General features: G+C 36.7%; 1 protein-coding gene and 1 non-coding gene across 3 annotated transcripts in view; both read right to left on the bottom strand.

Moving 5' to 3' along the window:
- NKAIN2 (sodium/potassium transporting ATPase interacting 2) overlaps positions 1–19,642 on the bottom strand; it is a 542,008-nt gene that overhangs the window by 166,523 nt on the left and 355,843 nt on the right. The gene's annotated exons all lie outside the window — the stretch shown is intronic.
- Positions 3,186–3,257, bottom strand: TRNAE-CUC (transfer RNA glutamic acid (anticodon CUC)). Its single transcript has one exon. It is a non-coding gene; the product is annotated as a tRNA-Glu (tRNA).

Here is a 19,642-nt window from a genome sequence, read left to right on the forward strand (position 1 = left end):
AAATAACTTGCTGAGACACATTGGTTCCGAAGTAAACCCAAAATTTTTTTTAAATGCTATCACTCTAGCCTTTATTGATGAAATCTCTTTCACTCAACCTTTTAGTTTTGCTAACACTGAACTAACAGAAGTTTTCTATAAAAAGAGAGAAATAATCTTTGACTTTGTTTTTTTTACTATGAGGCGAATTGCTTCTGGAAAGAAATTTTGTTTTTCTCTAGTCCCTACAGAGGGAGTCTGCAGTGATTTACGTTTAGACTGGGCACCTGATACCAGCTGCAGATCAATTTCCCCTAAAAGACAGGTCGTTTCCAATCTATTATCTCCTGTGTGACAGCACTCAAATGGTTGCAAGCCATTTGATATTTAGAAAGTTATGTCTAGCCACACTGTCTCACTGACTTCCTAATCTGTTCTTTAAAAGGAGTAGTAATGAATTTTATTTTCATATTCTCATTGTTTTACCCTTATCCCTCCTACTGGTTGCAAAAACAGATTTAATTTTTGTTACCATCACTTTCCTGTTTGTTCAAGGTTGTTTTATTTCCTTGAAATAAGGATTACAGGTAGTCTGAGTCTTTCCTTGGTGCCTGCTGCTTTGTTCCAATATGTTACTTTCTTTACTTATTAATCGCTCTCTCTTCCTTGCTGTGAGAGCTACTTTTCTTCATGCAATGTGCACTGTGTAATTACATTAGAGACCTTTGCTGTATGTCTGAATTTTTTCTTTATTTATACGAGCTATTCACAAAAGTGATAGAATTAGAGGAAGAACTCTAGCCCTATGCACACAGGCTGGTGTCCTGCCTCTTCTTACAAACTTCCTTCTTGCAATTGGTGTTTCTTCACCCAAATTTCAAGCATACTGCTCATGTCCAACATTAAAAGATGCTTACACTTCTGACACTGGCATAGATGTTGGGAATAATTGAGGAATCTTGCATCTGTTTTTGAAATACATTTATTGAAGATCATAAAACTAGACTGATGTCAAGATGGGACTGATTAAGCCACTGTAGCTGGATTGCTACTTGCACTAGAATATGAAATCCCAAGAAGAGTGACAGTGCTTCTTAGGTACAAACAATTCTATAGGGGCAAAGGAGTCTTTCTGCTTCAGTGACTACTCTACTTGTCATCATTAAAAGAACTCCGGTCTGATCCTTGATTTTCATTGCTACAGGCAAATCAATTTGTTATTGCATTTGATAAAACAGACAGTTAAATTTAAAAAAAAAAAAAAGCAGCAGATATTCTCTGCTCATATAATTTCTAAATCAGCCAACAGGAGACATCTATAATGCTATACCATACTCGAAAAGCTCAAAACCTTTCAGTGGCTTTATTGTTTCTATTTTAAGACAATTGAGATTTGAATAAGAAAAATAAATATCAATTGTTACTTTGCAGCAAGGGTTCACTGCTACCAAATGTTTCAGAATTTTCTTAGTCTCCATGTGATACAGTTTCTATCTTGCTGAGAAACTGAATTATCATTTTTAGCCTTTAGGCAGGTAAGGAGTTCCCTTCTAGCTAACTTGAGAAATCACAAAAAAAAATCTTTAAAGAGCAAGTGCTGTTAGATCAGTTCTACCAGTGTTTCCAGTGACCTTATATGCTTAGCACAGTCAAGTATTTTTTAACCCCCATCTCTACCTTTTTCCCTCTCAGTTATTGAATTCCAGAAAGAAGTGCAAGACATTAATATCTCAGCTGAAACAACCAAGACTGAATATTATTGAGCTTTCTTATTAAAAGTGGCATTTTCATTAAAATTCCTTTCTTTGTCTTGAAAAATCATGATACTGTATTATCTGTTCTGATACAGGAGAGTCGCAGCATGTGCCTAGGAGATAATACAGTTTAGGAAAACAATTACATATGATGCCTAGCCCAAAGGCAATTTATACATTCGTTTCCTTGTTTTCAGGCTATATTTTTAACAAGTTATGCACCTGAAGCATCAGTGCCTTGCTTTCACAGTGACATAATAAAGAGAAAAGTTGTTTTGCATAATTCTATCTACAAGGATGGGTAAGTCTGTCAAGAATGACAGGAGTTAGATATTTCTGTTAAATTTAATGGACTGTCATGTGAAAGAAACACTTCAGTAATAAGAACATAGAATAATCAAAGTGAAGTGAATGACAAACTGCAAATTTGGCTTATGGTTTGATTTAGAATTTCAGATACTAACTCCCTACAAATTTCTCTCTCATCTGAAAACTGTGTTCTGTGTGCAGACACAAGCTGTTTTTCTTGAACCATAGATGTTCAATTTTAGCTTACCTTCTTCTCTGGGATGTCTGTATACTTCAGAAAAAAAAAAAAAGTCAATAAAATTAGTTTAATTTTCTTGTTCATCCCTGTCCATATTTCTCCATTTCATAAGAAAGCACCAATCTGTCCCTGGCCCCTCAAGTCCGTGAGTGGTTCATGAAGAATCCCTAACTGGGGAAATGCTGTCCAGTGTGAGAGCTGGGGAGATGTTTCCACTGTTTTAGCTCTGACAGTTCTGTGTGAACTGTGCAGTTGTAAATGACATTTTTAACCACTTTATTTTCTTCATAGACCATGACTGAGATGCTTAATGCTGAGGCATGGACATCTGTATTGCCAGGGCTTCTCTCCATCCTGTTATCCCACAACCAAACCTGTGATGTTCCTCGCAGTTGTGCAATAGTGTACAATGGACCAGAGCAGCAGATGCATTGACTGCTCAAGAAATAGTCTAATAGTGTCCTTCCAGATTTGACACAACACTCAGGATTTGAGCTACCATGTATGAGGTCAGTTTGCACTGTGGATGAGGCTTGCTTGCAGTTACCTGTAGTTAACTACACAGATATTAAGCTTCTGGTCCTTCCAATATTCAGACATGTACTTAATTTTGACCTGTTATTTGTGTGAGCTGCCCTGCTGAAATCAATGAGATTGTATGGCCAGTCTTTGCGAGCGAAGATTTGGGAAAGGTCATTACCCTTCGAGCCTGCGCAGTGGATTTTTTAGGTGAGACCCAGTGTGCGCTGAACTGAGCCCACCCTTTAATCCTGAGGTTCATCTGCCGGGGCCGAGCGAGCTTGGACGGTGGCAGCGAGGTCCTCAGGACGTAGGTTTGTTTAGAGTGACCTTCTCCTAGATGGATGGCCTTACAGGGCTGACGAGCTCCATCTGCCCGAGGGAGTTTCCCTGACCGGGAATCGAACCCGGGCCGCGGCGGTGAGAGCACCGCATCCTAACCACTAGACCACCAGGGGGCCCCAAATCAATGAGATTACTCTTGTACTGTAAGACAGTGATGCTGGCAGGGCCAGCACCTAAGATGAGCCCTGTTCAACAAACCACTCAAGCCTGTGTCTGCCTTTCCTCATTCAACAAGTCCCATTAATGGAACTCAAGTGTGTGGCTAAGTGCTTTCTTAAGCGTGAGCAGTGATAGCTCATATAATTGGGGTCAATGAACAGAAACTGTGTTAGTAGCCATGTAATGAATGACATTTTCTCCATGTCAAGCATAGACGAAGTGTTTGAAAGCAAGGAATGGTATTAGGCATTCCTATTATATATGCAAAGTGTGAAATTGATACCTTGAAGTAACTGCACTATTGAAAAGAAACTTTTTTCTTTTTTTTTTTTTTTTTTTCAGTGAAACCATTCTATCTATTGTCTGGCCAGAGAAATAATAAGAAAAATGTGCATTTTATACATGGATATTCATTTTTATGGAAAAATAAATTGAAAAATACTTCTCCAATCAGTGGCCAGACAATAACATTCATGTAAGTATGGTTGAAATAGTACAGAAGTAATTTCTTTGATTTTCATCACCAAAAATGGAATTAACAATCAAACCTTAGTTATTATTATACTTACTAATATGATTCAAATCAAAAGATATTTTTTTCATATTGAAAGATTGATTAAAACTTACGAAAAGATACTTTAGAATCTATTTTTCAAATCAAAAAGTGAAAAAAATTATCTAAAAATATTTCTACAAAATGATAGTTTTCCCTTTCTTGATGAAAACCATTTGCTAATTTTGACCCAGCTTTTAATATGTCTGGACTATGAAATGCAGTTTTCAAGAAATTTATATGAATTAATGAAAAATACCAAATTAGTTGGCTATACTAAATTTTATTTATGAATTTCAGTTATGAAAACAATTTTAACATAAACTTATCTCAAGAAGAAACTTTTTGTTTTAAATTTGCTAGAAATCAAAGTCTGGATCATCAGGAATGGAAAGTAGGGAAGGCCCTTTCTCTTTAAATCCCATTCAGTGACCTGCTGTAGGTCATGGTTTGCATAATATATAAAAAAACAGTAGAGAAAAAAATGACAAGTCCACTTTTCAGTTGCAACATTACTCTTTGTGTTAAAAATACAAATATCCCAGCAGGACTGCAATGAGTTCTTCTCATTCTACTAATACATTTTTTTCATACAAATTAGAAGTGATTTCTGAGTATTAGATCACAGCACTATTTCAAGGTTTGAGGGAAGCTAATGCATTTGAAAGACATTCAGCCTTTGTTTAAGTTCAGGTAAAATTTATTCTTCAAAATTTTTTATTTCCTGGTTTAAATATTTTAAATTCCTAAGGATTTGGGTTTTTGGTTTTGGTTTTTTTTTTCACTATGAGAGCCAAACTTGGTTCTCCAAGAAGAAAGTTCTCCAAGAAGAAAGAAAGGGTAATTTAGCCATATAAGAAAATTAATCTAAAACACAGTCACAGTCACACATACAAAGACACATCCTCTTCTTTCTCTCCCATCCTATACATATACAGCTCACTCTTTATGAATGTTACTGTTAGGGACATATTGATGCATGTTTCTCAAAAAAGCTGTATGAGTGTTTTGGGGTTTATTTTCTCCTATTCAGATACCACCATCTGTATTTTGACTCGTCTACCTTCTTTCCAAAACACTTTCAGCATTTTACCCAATTTATCACTTTCATCTTCTCCAAAACATTTCCTTTTTCTGTTTCTGAAACATTTTGTCTTTCAAATGCTACACTTCCATATCAGTGACATTATAAGAAACACCTTCATTTGGCGGTCAGCCTTTAAATAATCGGAGAATCAGAGAATCATTTAGGTTGGAAAAGACCTCTAAGATCAAGTCTAAAAATTAACACAGCACTGCCAAGTCCACTACTAAACCTTGTCCCTAACTGCAACCTCTACATTTTAAATACCTGCAGGGATGGTGACTCAACCACTTCCCTGTTCCAATGCTTAACCACTCTTTCCATAAAGAATTTTTTCCTAATATCTTATTTAAACCTCCCCAGCACAACGTAAGGCCATTTCCTCTTGTCCCATCTTTTGTTACTTATGAGAAAAGACCAACCTCCATCTCACTACAACCTCCCTACACTAGTTGTAGGGAGTGATAAAGTCTCCCCAAAGCCTCCTTTTCTCCAGGACAAACAATCCCAGCTCCCGCAGCTGCTCCTCCTAATGCCTGTCGTCCAGACCTTCACCAGCTCTGTTGCCCTTCTCTGACATGCTCCAGCACTTCAATGTCTTTCTTGTAGTGAGGAACCCAAAACCACAAGACTCATGGTGTGGTCTCACCAGTGCCAAGTACAGAGGGATAATCGCTGTCCCTATCCTGTTGTCCAACTATTACTGACACAAACCAGGATGCCATTAGCCTTCTTGGCCACCTGGGCATACTCCTGGCTCATGTTCAACCAACTGCTGCTGTTGTCAACCAACATCACCAAGTCCTTTATGATCAGGCAGCTTTCCAGCCACTCTTCCCCAAGCCTGTAGTGCTTCATGGGCTTGTTGTAACCCAAATGCAGCACCTGTCACTTGACCTTGTTGAACCTCATACAATTGGCCTTGGCCTATTGATTAAACAGGCCCAGATCCCTCAGTAGAACCTTCCTGCTCTCCAGCAGATCAACACCTGTCCAACTTGGTGTCTTCCGCAAACTGACTCAGGCAACGCTTGATCCCCTGGTCCAGATCATCAGTAAATATATTAAGTAGAATTGACTCCAATAGTGAGTCCTGGGGAACACCAGTGGTTACCAACTGCCAGCTGGATGTAACTTCATTCACCAACACTCTCTTGGCCCAGCTGTCCAGCCATTTCTTACAGAGCAAACAGTGCACTCAATCAAGTCACCAGTAGCCAGTTTCTCCATGAGAATGTTGTGGGAAACGGTGTCAAAGTCTTTGCTAAAGTCCAGCTAGACAATATCCACAGCCTGTCCCTCATCCACTGGAAAGGTAACCTTGTCATAGAGTGAGATCAGGTCAGTCAAACAGGACCTGTCTTTCACAAACCCATGCTGGCTGTGCCTGATCCCTTGTTTGTCCAGAAAATGGCACTTTGGATGATCTGTTCCACGAACTTTCCTGGCACTGAGGTCAGAATGACAGACCTGTATTTCCTTAGATCCTTCTTCCAATCCTTCTGTAGATGTAGACCCTGTAGATGGGCATCACAATTGCTAAGTTCCTATCAACTGGAACCTCCTGGGTTAGCCAGGACTGCTGGTAAATGATTGCACGTGGTTCGGTGAGCACTTCTGCTAGATCCCTCAGTACCCTTGGATGAATCCTATCCATCCCCATAGACTTATGTCTAAGTGGTGTAGCAGGTCACTGACCATTTCCCCTTGGATTATGGGAGCTTCATTCTGCTCCCCATCCCCGTCTTGCTGCTCAGAGGGCTGGGTACACTTATGCTGATGTTCAACTCTCCTACAGTGAAGTTCATTCTTAAAATATAGACGTCCTTGCATACCATCTTTCAGCCTTTCCCCCCTTTCCTGTGTATAGCTTTAAATTTTTACTTTGCCTCTTGCAGAGGGACTCATGTTTCTGTAAAGAGGGAGATCTTGCCCTTCTGTTTCCATGATGAGTGATGTAGAAGGAAGTAAAAGGAAGGGGATGGAGTAATACAAGAGCTGTAAAGCTAACAGAAGTGATTTAAGTATAGCAAGATGACCTCAGTCCCTCAGCTGTGAGGCAGTGTCTGTGCCTGTGCATAAGAAGTGGAAAAATCCATCCCTCAAGCACATGGAGAAATGAGTTATTGCTCTTCTGAAAGAGAGTAATGAATAACAGCAGCCAAACAGAGGGAGAATTATTCATGGGCTGCAATATTTCCTTGCAAATTGATAATTTATAAAATTTACTATCTTACTGAAATCCTCTAGAACTGAAAATCCTAAATTTATACAATAAGCATATTTATTCAAAAACCAAAAATAAATTCATGTTGTAAATGAAAAACCTGCCATTTTACAGATAACATGCATTGTTAAGTAATACAGTTTACTGCGAAGGGAGGGCAGCTTTTTGAGTCTATTCTGAGACACTGACATTCTCTTGCTGAGTTATTTGCCCTTTCAAAATCTACTCCCTCATAAAGGCTCAATTTATAAAGGTTCACACTGATCTGAATAATCATAATGTGAATGATTTGAACAAGAATACTCTGCTGATGCTTATAAAGCTCTTTGGGAAATTCAGCATGGCCGAATTCTAATTCCAAGAAACAAATACAGTGCAAGATTAAGATGCCTAACTCCATGTCTCATGTCAGGTGTCTCCTTGTGTGATAAGTATCTACATTCCCATTATATGAGCCTAGAAGGCTCTGTTGCAGTCAATGGGGCCTAAGGAATGATTCAAATGACCAAGTATCTGCTTTTGGATGAAAAGACTTGCTCCAACCATAATGTGCTCCACAGCACAGTTGCATAACAGGGCACACAAGACCCCCTTGTATAAAAGGTGCCTAAATTCTGATGCCATAATATTAAACTAAAGGTCTTGTAGAGGGGATCTTAGGGTTTCTCTGATCCAGCCTGGCTTGTGCTGCCTAATGTGAAACTGCTGCTGCAGAGGTGTCAGAGCTGCCTGGCCCACAAGGGGTAACCAGACACATCAGGGCATTTCTAAAGCTACATGATTTCATGTCACATACTCAAGATCCAAGAATCCTTTTAGACTTCAATTTGAAATCCATTAATTTCCCAGGTTTTTCATATCACAAGGGTGAGACTAATTTACGGGTTTATTTTGGGATGGGACTGCAGGTCACCTTACTTTTGACCTCTGTTCATGCTGCAGAGAGGTCCGAAAATCCTTTTGGGAAAAATAAACCAGATACACTCTAGGAACCTTCCAATGATTTCCCACTGCTGCAGGCATTAAATCCACAAGGTCTGACTCTGAACCCTGCATAGTGCACAAGTCAGGTCCTCAGCACCAACAGCTTTGCTCTGAAAATCTCCTACTGGGCTGCACTTGTGAGTAGTGGAATGCTAGTACCAAATTAGCATGGATCTCATTTTACTACCCCTGGATTTACAGATTCTGTCCTAGGAAACCTGGACAGAGAGTTCTGCAATGGGGTATTATAGTAGTGAGAACAGCTAACTGTATGGATCACAGTGTGGATTTTTAGATCAGATGTCATGCCTGATTAAACATCTGCTCTAATGAAGAACTTGACTGACTACAAGTTGGGTGTTGGAAAATTTGAATTTTAAACATGTTGGTCCTAAATGAAATTTGGACTTATTGGACTAACTCCTAGAACTGCAACCTAAAAATCTCACACAGTGAACAAGATAGATAAGCTATAAGTAAAAAAAAGGCTGTATATAAAGAAAACACCTTATGCCAATCTTATATTCACTCCTACGTCAAGTATTTCTTCCTCTTTGATATCCAACTCCTTCTGTCAGGTCTTGAATGTAAAAATGAGGCGGAGTCCAACCTTAAATTTGCATTTCTATGAAAAGCATCAAGTGTTATACTATTTGCTATTCATGCTAGAGATACATTCCTTCTATGTTTCTGAAGTTGTATCACTACAGGAAATAATATGGATCCTCAGGACTTTAGGAAATACAGTAATAAGATGAACATCAGAAGAAAAGAGATCAAGGTTTGGATATGTTCTCTAAAAGATGCTATTCAACATTTTAGCCAGTGGTTTTGAAACACAAAATGCACAAGCAGAACAGAATTAGTATATTTTTCTTATAAAATGAATGCACCAATTGGAAGACTGCAGATTTGCGCTCCTTTCTTAGTATAGTCCCTCTTTTGAGTTATTCACTGCAGAATCTCTCCTTCAAAATGGTGGAGAGATTTTTACTCTTAGCTTGTTGACTAAGGCATCTCTCTAGGAGTTGGGAGACTCTTTTTGGTTTTGCATGCTGTTACAGGAAGGAAAGAAGTGAATCCAGATGACCTACTTTCTATACAAGTAATCTAGACTCTAGACTGCCAAAAGTAAAGTATTCCAATTATATTAGGTTAGAGATTAGTCTCTTTAGAGAATACAGGCATACAAATCATGGATTTTAGGTGGGAAACAGGATCCTCAAACAACAGCAGTTCTGAACACATGCAGAGTCACACAGTAATGTGGCTGATGATACTTTTGTGGTCAGATAAAGCGGAATAATAATTATTTTGTTTATAGCCATAATTAGTAGTTCTGTTGCTCAATACATGTTTTAGATCATCACAACCTTCAGAGACCTAAGCCTCGGTTCTTTATTGCTGCCTAGGTTTTTTTTCTGCCTGCCAGATTTGTTAGCAAATCTGCAAATGCAAGCCTTCAAGACACTATTTTAATGTTGATTTTGTTCAATTGAAGGCAATTTTATTAACATAAAAGGAAATTTTAACTTTTTGATCAAGTTGAAACTTTTGCCTTCTAGTTGTTTTTTATGTCATACAGCACAGATTGATCTCTGCAAATTTCTGGATGCAGGAAGTGAATAAAAATTACTATTGAATACAGGTGTATTAAATTATAGGAGATGTTAAAATGTTGCTGAAAGCTCTAGAGAAGAAACATTAATTAACATTGTGATCATATTTCAATAAAGACAATGAGATGTGTGTCTCTTTTGCAGGATCATCAGACTCATCAATTTTTGCTCATCACCATAAAAAATTTCAGCCAGTGGCACATTTGATCTTGTGGAATCCAAAGAAACCAATTTTCTGGGTTTTTTGAGTTCAAAACAAATTCATTCAGTCTCATGAAGGATCACTGTTTCTTAGTTCAGATCTCTCAAACAATCCTTTGATTTTTTTCCTTCTTTCAAACTCACTGATGCAGAATTGAATAAATTCACAAGTTATTTTTATTATAATCAGTGAACAATAATCACATTTACAATATTGATTATTGGTTTTACATTTAGAACTGTTACATTCCTATACCATAAAATCTGAATAATATTATAGAATGCATTATATGCAGACAGGTGGAGTGATATAAACTGTTTATTTTTCAGAGGACCTTTCGGATTTTACCCAGTTTGATCTCCCAATATTTCATGAGTCTTCCCCTCTCACTTTTTCATTTTTTTCTCTTATAGTCAGGACAGCTACATTCATTTTCTTAATCAAATCTCAGTTCTGCAATTGCTGTCATAATATGAAAATGCTGTTCACACTACAGGTTAAACTGTTTAAATCTTATATTTGGGATGCCTAATGACTAGGATACTTCTTCCCTACCACTGTTTTAGATTAATCTTGTTCCAAATATAAATATTTTTTTCTATAAGGAATTATTCTTGACTAAAGCATATGTTTAAAGACAGCACATACACACACAAACACACACACACACACACAAACCAAACCAGAAAGAAGCAAGTGATTTGAGTTCTACAGAGGAATTTCCAGAGTCTCTAGGATATCTCTGTTTGATAAGTAAAGTGAGTACTTCCAACTGATGTTTAAAGAAATAATTTTCCCTCTGAGATGATATTTAAAACTAAAAAATTATACTCACAAGCTAACTTAGAACCCATATTCAGTATTCTGAATATCTATGATTTCAGATGCTGCCTGTGAGGAATCTGCAAATCGGTTGAAGTCCATAAGATCTGTTTTCATTTTCTCTTTGACTTGTTATTTTAAACTTATTATTATTTTGACAGCAAGAAATAGATATAAATTGTTCTACTGAAGAGCATCAGACATCAGTTTTTGATGTTTTTTTCTATGATCTCAACAATGCTAAAGTGTCCTACAGAGTGTAAGTGATAGTTGTCACACTTCCTTTGCCAAAAGCAAATCTGCTCTCAGTGATCATAAAACTGTGAGGGTAAAAATGTCAGCAAAGTCTCCTAATATTATTTTAAAGTGGGGGGTTATTTTCATATATACTTATGATCTCCTAGAAAAAAATATTGAAAAGAGGGGAAGAAGGAAATAGCAGGTAAGGTAATTATGCTACCATGGTTACTTTGAGAAGAGAAAGCTTACAGCGAATTTTAATACAATTGAAAAAGGATAAAAACAACAGCATTCAGCAAAGACACAGAATATTTCTATAGAATCTTTTAAGAAAAATAGTACCAAGTCAGATTTTCACCCTGCCTGTGTCTGCCTAAATTTCCAGGTAACAGGTATGAATCAGAGTAAAGTTGTGGCCTGGTGGGAAATGTCCCTAGAGTATGAAAAGAGGGATATCAGTGTCTTCACTGCCTCCATATAGGTTCATCCTTAAATGGAAACTCTTTCCAAACCCCGTGTTAGGGGTAGAATGGGGGTAGAATCTAAGAGACTCCATCACCTAGGTAAGGCTCCTGCCCCTGGAGTTGTCTGAATGATCCTTGGCTTTACAGTGTTTCAGAGGGGGAAAGCACAAGAACCTTTTTGAAGCTGTCTATTTTTCAGCTGTAGGGGAAAGGCTGGAGAGGTGAAGCGACAGCACCAAAAACCACACAAAGGCAGTCTAGTCTTCAGGCAAAGGGACAGAACTAAGTCTCTCCTTAAAGGACAAAACCAAAGAATAACTCTCTCCCTCTCCAGCTTTCTGCTTACATGATGTTAGATTTGCAGAATTACTTTGATAGAGACAGACTCAGGCAACACAGTTAAGGTCCCTTGGTTCTTTCACTGATACAGTTTGAACACTCGTACATTTCTGGTAATGGGTAATGAAATAATCCCATCAAGTCTCAGGGAAGTATCCACTTTGGAGTTTGATTAAGGTACATTAATACATTCTAACACATCAGAATACATTAAAATGTTTCTGTGAAGAGACAGGTGCACCTGTCCACTCATTGTAAACAAAAATAAAGGCATTTTAGGGTAAGTAGCTTCTAAAGTAACTCAGCTTTTCGCTCATGCATCATTTCCATAGAAGAGATACCTTTATTACCCTTTATTAAACTTAAGTAAGTTTCCTAGCAACCCAGTCATTATCTCTGTGGGAGATAAAAAGACACCAGAATTATAAAGAAGTTGAGTCTTTGACATCACTGTGTTTTTTGACCACCACAATTAATTACCAAACATGCTGGCATCAGTTCCAAAGTCCTCTTCTTCAATAAGATAAGTATCAGCAAAATACTTTGTTTAATGTTAATCCATTTCATATTCTGCTACATGATAAAATCAGATTCTGTGTATCTAGTATACTGAGCAAAATACTGAGCATCCTAAACAGAAATCTTCAAATTAACCTGGTGGTTTTGCATGTCCAATGTCAAGGATAGTAAACATCATGAAGGTGACTTCTTAAGATTTATTTCGGGAGGTAATTAATGGCCTAAATAGAAAACCTTTTTAGAAAAAAAACCCCTCTTCCTCTTTTTTTTCTATGGGTTATTTGTTTTGCTTAGCTTGCTTGTTGGTTTTTAAAGCAGTTTTTCCAACTCTGTAGTGTTAGGTAATAGCCAACAATGTCAACTTACTCAGGACTAGCTGCTATCTCCACGACTGAAGCAGTAAAGAATATAACTTGCAACTGAAATATTAGGATAATTAAGTTATGTTGTCCTGTCTGTATGGTTAAGCTATTAACAGATGAAAGAGATCTCAGAAAAACAAAAAAAAAGAAAAAATGGACAAGTGGAAAAAGATTCCCAATTATTACTTCAAAACCTGTGTTGAAATATCTTTATCTTTGTATGGTAAAGGATTCTTATATGACAGTTTTCAAGTCTATGGAATGTAAAAAAGAATGATGACATTAACATTTAGAGACACTTTTCTTTTATATTGGATTATTTGTGGTTCAGCAGGCATGTTCTTGAATAAACCTAGATCTCCTCTTCATTCACAAAATTCCACTAATAGTTCAAAATGTCAGGATTTTGCAGTAGTTGCTTTTCCTGCACATTAGAGACTGGGACAAACCAAGCTGAAAGAAGATGTCACTGCAGTTTACAGGAAAAAACTTATATTCATTTATTGGCAGTCCAACTTTTGGGGAAAAAAAAAAAGGAACAAAAAAAAAAAGGAAAGTTGAAAGAAATACTTCCAGCTATGTATAAGGGACAGCACGAAAAAGATGCAACTAATCTGAAACATCTTTTCTTCAGAAGCTATACTACTCCAGAAGGAAAAGAAAAAAAATCCCTCATATCCCCAAAGAACAGTAATTATATTTGTACTCTGCTTATATTTGTAACCTGCTCTGATATTTGTAACCTTAGGTTACTGGAAGCTGTATTTCCTTTTCCAGGAGTGGCTCAGAAGCTGGACAAGACTGTCATTTGAGAGGAAGCTATGACAGCAATTCCTATATTATTCATTAGTTTCCATGCAGAAAGAAACAGTTATGCACATTTGCTGACTCTTGACCTTTTTGAAAGGTAAATCTAAAAGAATACCAGTTTGTATTTGAGTATCTGGACTTGGCCACCTTTGAAGCATTGTTGTTTTCTTTTTTAGGTTGTCTCTATCACCTACAATGATACAGTGAGGATTATTCACCAATAAGGCTGTCTGTAATAGAGATGTTTATTTTCACCACAATTATTTCTATAATACGCAGGCAACATGATGACAAAACAAAAACTGCAGACACCTCATATTACCTCATGAAGGATATGGACTAATGTTATGGTAATCTATAGCTCCATTGCATGTGGTTGTTTAAAAGAATTTAAAAGGAGGAAAAATGAACCAAGCACACATAGCACTGGTCTGTAGCTTGACACAAACTGAGAATACATTTTTTTAACCAAATGGGCTCATTAAATTTTAGGGGTCTGCTATTTCTCGTCTAATTTTTAATCTAAATATAATACTATGGTTTCTGTGACTCCTGCATAGTGCCTTCTTTTTGATGTACAATCCATTAGTCATACTTATCTATGAACATAGATATTATATGGTGCAACCTCTACACCTACTGCTGTATTCTAGAAAGAAAGTATTAATACATTACTTTGTTCTGTAATTAACACTAGTACATAAACCCATGCAATTCCAAAATAGCTTTTAGGATTCAGGATTGGATGATAAAAAAACCCCTGCTCCTCAAGCTTGTTTCATGGATAGTGTAAGGATAATTTATTATGGTAATAACAATTCCTCTAGTTCTTGCAAGAAGCATGATGTAAAGAAGAAAAATATGAAAGCTAATGGAGAGTCTTTTCTGCAAGACACAAAATTAGCAGTCATAAAGAAAGTTAATAGTCTTTACATGCTAAGAATCAAAAGACCTTCTGATATCAGCTTTCCCTGAAGAAATTAAAGATCTAGAAATTAAAGTTACACCAAATGTAGTGATTCTTGACTGACTCACAGATCTTGACTGGGTCTTTTCCAGATCAGATTGACAGGATCCATGCCAAAATTTGAATGGGTATATGTTAGCAGGCCTATTGTGAAAAGAGAACTTTCTTGTTAATAGTGTAGGACCAAACTTAAAGTGCAAACTGAGGAGATGTCCATAAAAAGGAATTATAGAAAAAAATATACGTCCTTTAAAAATTAGCCTCATTACTCTGACCTCTTCATAGTTAAACAAACTAAATGTAAAGTCCTGCATCTGGGGAAGAATAACTCCAGGCATCAGTATATATACTGGAGGATGGCTATCTGGAACAGATCTTTTAAGAAAAGATGGTGGACTTTAAGCTGTATATGAGCCACCAGTACATCCTTATGACAAAGACAGCTAAGAGTATTAGGAAGTAACAGTATTAGGCTGCATTAGGAAGAGCATTGCCAGGTTGAGGGAAATGATCCATCCCCTCTGCTTAGCACTGCTGAGGCCACTCCTGGAGTGTGGAGTCTGTTTCAGTTTCTCTGTACAAGGTAAATGTGGACATATTGGACAGATTCCAGAGAAGGGCCACAAACGTGATCAAGAGTGGGCTCTCGTATCAGGAGAGGCTGAGAAAGCTGTGACTGTTCAGCCTAGCAAAGAGAAGGCTCAGGAAGATCTTAGTGAGGTATATAAATATCTGAAGGGTATCTTTTTCAACCTTAGCCACCCTGTGATTCTCCAATTATCTTCCATATCCTTTTACGGAGATCCCACCTTGTACCATTTCCTCACCTCCTGAGAAGTGCATCTTATGAAGGAGTTGAAACAGAACTACATTTTTTGTACATTACCAATCCAGCAGGCTGTTCTAATAGGGAAATAAGGTTATAAAATGTCAGAGCAGGGGAAACACAGTCATTAATCCTTGTAATAACACACTGGATCTTCTAAAAAGAGGAAAGAAACTTCTCAGGATTCAAAGTTCTCCTCTCCTGCTTGTCTCACTCTTATTCTTGTGAGATAGTTGGTGGTTGGCTTTCTCTCCCTAATCTTAGTGCTGTGAAAGTTTCTAAGTCTTCCAGTTTTGCAGGTGGATGGATATTTGGGACTTACAATGAATGGCAGCATTTTTCCATATGATTGGCAGTTGTCAGTCAGATTATTTTTTTTTAGGAGCTGAACTGACAAACTTAAAAAAAAAATTACAGATCAAACTGAGTACAATTTTATGTGCAAGCCAGAAAATAAGGTGTTGCTGGGAAGGAATGAAACTTTTTAGTTCTCTTGGTTCCTTTTACACAATCTCAGGACATTCATGTAATATGACCAGAATGACCACTATCAGATTAGTCTCAAGGTTTTGGAAGTTTCCCTCCCTGCTCTGCTCAGGGAAACATATTGTCCAACTTCAAAAGGACTGCCAGGGTTGTTATGCCACAGAATCACTCTCGGTGCCTTTCTGTAGTTTATGCAAAAGAATTTTCCACAAAGAACAATAGCTTAGCTAGTTAAAAATAGGAATAATGCACCTCAAAAACTTCATAGTCATTAGCTCTATACACGTGTTACTGGGTCTTCCTCTAGGAGATAACAGACATAGTGTCAAATATCTATAAATAAAGGAGAGGACAGAACCAGGGTCTGAGCACTGTAACTAGTCTGCTAGGCAAAGTGTTTCTTTCTTCTCAATTTTGTGATTAAAACTAAAGGATTTAAGATTATTACTTTTGTCATAATTTGTAAACATCTGTGTCTACACTGATTTTGCTCACTAACACTCATCACCTGACACAAAACGTGTCGTGAAGTGTTAAATACTGGCTGCAGAACACTCTGTGATACACATACAAAAACAACTCTTATTGCTATTACTGATTCAAAGATTGTTTTTTTAACGCATCCTGATGGTGCACTTGATCCAGTCAAGTGGCAACACTGCTTTAAGCACCTCTGGGAGATTGTTTCTTATTGCACGCAGTTTTACTGTAAGAAAAATATGGCTGTACAGGAAAATGTGTCTAAATCCTTCCTTTGCTTCAATTCAGTTACTCCTGCTTAATTCACTTTGAACCACCCTACCTGATTCCTCTCTCATTTACCTCCTTAAAACACTTACAGATATTTAGCATGCCATTCATGAATCATTATTTAGACAGGCACTCCATATTTAGTTCTTCTCCTTTCCTCATAAATCAGTCCCTTCCAGACCCTCAATCATTTCTATTGCTCTTTCATAACTGTTGATAGTACTCATAAATGAAATGCCTGTAATGGCACTAAGCAAGAAAAAGGGAACAAGAGACCAAAGCTGGAGTTAATAAAATAAAAATAAAGCATAACTTAACTTGGGTATCCTCTTTATTTTGGTAATTGAATAGACATAAATAATAGCACAACAAGGCAAATGAATTATCAGAAGTTAAAGTGAGGCCCAGGCATACCTATTTTCCTTCATATTTTTCCCTTGTAGAGAGGGAAGTAGAAAAACAGCTTGTGTGAAAATCTATTTCTGTTTTTTTCAAATCAATAATCTAATATTCTGTGCTCATGAGTGGTTTCTGGCAATCAAACTTCAAACATCTCAAAGCAGGACTCAAGTTAAGCCTGACATGTAAGAACAGCATCTGTTGCCACATGACAATATTCTAAGCCCCTTTAACATAACTGCTGGAAGATGGTATCATGGGATAGCTTACGGTATTTAAGATACTGTAATAGAATATACAGAAACAGTTATTTTAATTAAGACCAGATAAAAGCTTAGCAGGGAAAGATGCTTTTGACCATCTGATATTTACGACACTGCATACTAACAGTTTTAGTTTAAAAGGGCACCTACTATTCCCCAGTGAGGCTAATGAATGCTGGGATCCTGGATTTTTAGGTTTAAAAGGTGAGAAGGAAGCTTTAGGCAGATTTTTAATTTGAATTTCTGAATGATTAGAAGAGGCAGAAAACTTCATGGAAGTTCAAATAAACTGCCTTTGGCCAGTGAGCTGCTCTCTCTATGATGTATGTAAAAGTACACACATGATAAATTTCTTAATATATGGAAAAGAGGATGTATGAAGATGAAACCAGTAGCATCTATTTTTAGAATGTATTACTGTGTATTTGAAAAAAAAAGAAAATTGCACAAGTAAAATTTATAAAAGCAACTACTATCTACAGGAAACTCAGAAAAAAAATTTGAAAATAATAATTCTCATTGTGTATTCAGTTATGGAATCTTACTGCTCAATAGCTTTATAGCCTTTCTTATGGATCCTTTATCAAGCTTATCTTAAAATCTATTTTAATTGCTTATAGCTGGACTGTTTTAGATTTCTTTTGCTGTTAAACAAAGCATAACCTGTTAGCTGGCTGTCACATTAAGATTAATTTTAAATTAAAAAAATTATTAAATGTGTTAAAATGATCTGTTTTGGCACTGCAGGTATGTAAAAACATAGAACACTTAGAGTTCTAACTGTGATACTGATCATAAAAGAAAATCAAAACAGATGTAAATAGACCAACAAGAAACAACTGGCATTCCTATCTATATTAGCTAGAGCCTGTATATCAAACCAGATCACTGCTTCTCAACAGAGGAAGATTTAAACACATGTAATTTTTTCAAGCAGGAGGACATCACATGAAGAAAAGAAAGATCAAAACACTGTAGAAAAAAATATTTTTATAATAACAAAATATCTACTTACTTATATTTGGAAGATACAGGAGAACATTAGGGGTCATAGATTTAGGCTACCAATTCATAGAGAGGTTGCTTATTTTACAAAGAACTCAGTTTCTCCTATATGCACACACTCTCCTCTCTGCCTCAATGATTTAGACAAAAGGAAAGAAAATGTCTAGAAGTCTTTCAGACCAAAATGTGCTTTTTATTTTGCTGAAAAATAAGCCCAAAATAAGGCATCATGATGCAAAAAAATCATAAACCAGCCCACAGCACCAGAATTTTTTCAAACTTTTAGCTGTTGTCTGACCTAACAGAATACTCTTCTAGTTTGAAGACATTACACTTGCCTAATGTAACATTTATGAGTTCAGTGCTTTAAGTTAAAATAGTAAAACAAATGACTCCATAATCTAGAGCAAGTATTAAAAGCTGAACCTTTAATCATTACTTCTGATGGAGTAATTCCATTCATCAATCATTCTCTTTCAAAGTCCATGAATAAAGAAGGAATCCCTATACATTGTAAGATCTGATAAGATAGTCCAGATTGCTTAAAATAAATGATAGTCTTGGCACCCAGAAAATCTCTTTAAAATCTTTTAAATTTAAAGGAAGCAAACAAAACATATGTTAGTTTTGCGGGAATTCTCAGAACCATGAGGCCAATAGAAAAGATGTTCCTCACACAGCTGTAGAAATAACAAATACCATATAAAAAGCAAAATCTTCTGTAAGATATGCAAAGCAAGGCTTTTCTTATCCCAGCCCTGGCAATCACTCAACTGGAGCATTTCAAACAGTTGTTTTCAGCACAAGTTCCCCAAAAAGTTCTGGGCTGGCAGAGATGTTCATAACAGAGCAGAGATGAAGAGCTGCAGTAATGAAAATATGAGGAAATGGCTCAAAATTTTCAGCAACATAAAAGCAAATCTGAGTGAGGGCACGATAACAATTGCTGCTAAGCAATTGGTCTATTATGTCTATATGAAGATAGGACAAAACTAGCAGACTTTAGTAGAAAATTTTTTTTGGTATAATAAAAGCTCTTTTAATTGTAAAGCTAAGTACACAGTCACCATACGGAAACTAAACTTGCTTACTACATATTTCCTACCCCACAGTTGCATTTTAAAAGCCTATTGACAGCCCTGTTCTGAAGGCCAAAATGGTGCTTGTCAATTGTCTCAGCAATGATTTGATGGCAGAGGACAAAAATGTTTCAGGGACCTGGCTAACGAATGCAAGAATACAGACTTGAGCCAGAGATTCTGTCCCTGTCTGAATTCTTTTAGGTCTAATAACATAGATGTAGGCTACATACCAAGATGAGAACCAGTGAGATATCTGAATAAATAATATGTAAATGAAATTCAGTACTAACTGCTGCAAAGTAAAGCACATACAGAAAAAAAGGGTCTCTAATTATA

This window comes from Manacus candei, unplaced genomic scaffold (genome assembly GCF_025592945.1).
Source record: "Manacus candei isolate 608988 ecotype Guabito, Panama unplaced genomic scaffold, ASM2559294v1 h1tg000034l, whole genome shotgun sequence".
Lineage (NCBI taxonomy): Eukaryota > Metazoa > Chordata > Aves > Passeriformes > Pipridae > Manacus > Manacus candei.